The sequence below is a fragment of the Echinops telfairi genome, unplaced genomic scaffold, assembly GCF_000313985.2.
Source record: "Echinops telfairi isolate 266 unplaced genomic scaffold, ASM31398v2 ScPeMD7_2573;HRSCAF=3158, whole genome shotgun sequence".
Lineage (NCBI taxonomy): Eukaryota > Metazoa > Chordata > Mammalia > Afrosoricida > Tenrecidae > Echinops > Echinops telfairi.
The window spans coordinates 508,459-510,608 of NW_022106471.1; the positions used below are offsets into that span (position 1 = coordinate 508,459).

The 2,150-nt window shown below is 40.0% G+C and overlaps 1 non-coding gene across 1 annotated transcript; it reads right to left on the bottom strand.

Moving 5' to 3' along the window:
- Positions 1 to 826: 826 nt before the first annotated feature.
- On the bottom strand, positions 827 to 933 carry LOC115870911. The gene has a single exon (XR_004046991.1). It is a non-coding gene; the product is annotated as a U6 spliceosomal RNA (small nuclear RNA).
- Positions 934 to 2,150: the final 1,217 nt, after the last annotated feature.

Here is a 2,150-nt window from a genome sequence, read left to right on the forward strand (position 1 = left end):
TGGTAAGCATAACAGAAGGAATGGATCTGTTAGTGGTGGGCAGGCCAAGCAGGCTTAAGACACAGTACCTGCTCTGCTCTTTTCTCATTGTTCTCTGTAATCTGAACATAGTGGTCTCCCAAAGAAGGAAGCCTATTAATGTCTCCTAGGGAAACACACACACACACACACACACACACAAAATTAGATATTTGAAAAAACTCCCCAAGTGATTCTGATTTGTCCTTTGAGAATCACTTTTCTCTCCCAACCCCAACCCCACTATTAAGGAAACGTTTTTCTCCGCTCTCTCATTCTTAATTTATAGCAATATGAAGTCATGGACTCCTATTATTCGAAGGGCTATAACACGTTATGGGCAGTGCCCAACTCATGACAGGGTTGTTCTTAGGACTCTGTCATAAATCAGCTCTGAGCTAAGTTGAATCATTCTCTCTTTAGTTTTCATTATCTTTGTCCTTTATCATCCATGTCTTTGTAAATCCAGTCTTTATTTGTCTTTGGGGGTTGGAAACATGACGTATAAACTTATGGATAATGACTGCATGCAGCAACTATATATATCTATCACTAACAAAAAGATGCATCTCCCCCCAAAAGGGGCAGTCATGAATGTGGTTCATTGTAACTCAAATACATTGTAAGTCAGGGACTGTGTATCATTAATTGTTCCAACTGCCCAGAGGAGGCCTCACTAGTGGGATCCCCTTCCAGTTGACACTTTTTTTTTTTTTAACATAACCTCATCATTCTTTGAGAACTTCCTTACTTTTGGGCATCATTCAATGCTCCAATTCAATTTGGATTTTTGGTTCTTTTTTTTATTATAAATATGCAACGCTTCACGAATTGGCGTGTCATCCTTGCACAGGGGCCATGCTAATCTCCTCTGTATCGTTCCAATTTTAGTATATGTGCTGCTGAAGTGAGCACTCTTGGTTCTTTTAAACCCAAACCAAACTCCTTGCCATTGGGTTGATTCAGATCAATAGAGTCCCTCCCTATAAGACCAGGTAGAATTGCTCCTGTGGGTTTCTAAGACTGTAGCTCTTTATTTCTCCTGCAAAGCAGCTATAGGTATCAAACTGCTGACCTTGAAGTTGACAGCCCAAACGCATAATCCACCACGCCCCTAGGGCTATTTCGGTTCTTTTAGGGGAGAGTAAAAACCATTTTTGAAAACTGAAGGCTAAAGAGCATCAAATGAGCATTTAGGAAGAAAGGAATGAAGCGAAAGTCAGAAAATAACAGAAAAAGTCCTTCTTTGATGGTGATTAATAGAGGTTGGCCAGTTATGAGTTGGCGTTTCTATTTTTTGTAAATAAAAATTTTATTGGGCACATTCATTTACCCATTATCTATGGCTGCCTTCATATGTTAAGAGTGGAGCTGAGTGGTTGTGATAGAGACTATGTGGCTCACAAAGTCCAAGACACTCATCACTCAGACCCTTGTAGGGAATGTCTGCCAATGCATGCTGATCAGGAGCATGTCCTAGACAAGATTACTATCAGGAGAATGATGTGATTTGCAGATATTGTACATAAGACGAATATATCTTCCTAGATGTCACAAGGCAGCATCTGACTTAAATTTTATCCATTTTGAATAAGATACAAACTTGGGAAAACTGTGTATGCCATGATGCATAATCTAGTTGTGATGGCAATTATAAACAGACAGGACTGGCCATTACAGAATACAGAAACCAAGATGACTGAAGAGTAAAACCATGTTAGTATCATTTTAACACTGGCCAATGGAGTCCAACCTGAGTCAGTGGATACTGGTGTTCGATCTCTAGAATGGTGTCACTTTTGGTGAGAAAGGGGAGAATTAACCAAGCTTGGCCATGATAAGGGTGACATGCCATTTCTTCACATCTTCTGACTGTTTGTTCTGATTCCATGTTCACAAAGTAAGACGTGATTACCTTTCTTATTTTTGAGGTACCATGATAAAGGGGAGATGAATACTTCTGGCTACATAAACTGATTTTTGTGGTACAAATATAACTGAGCAAATATGTCAGTTTTCACAGGGCCTGTTAATCAGAGGGAAAATGAGACATGAAGGTATCAGGTCTACAGACCTGAGAGTTAGCTCCTGAATGATCTCAATTCCCCTGGGATATGGCACACCCCCACAAC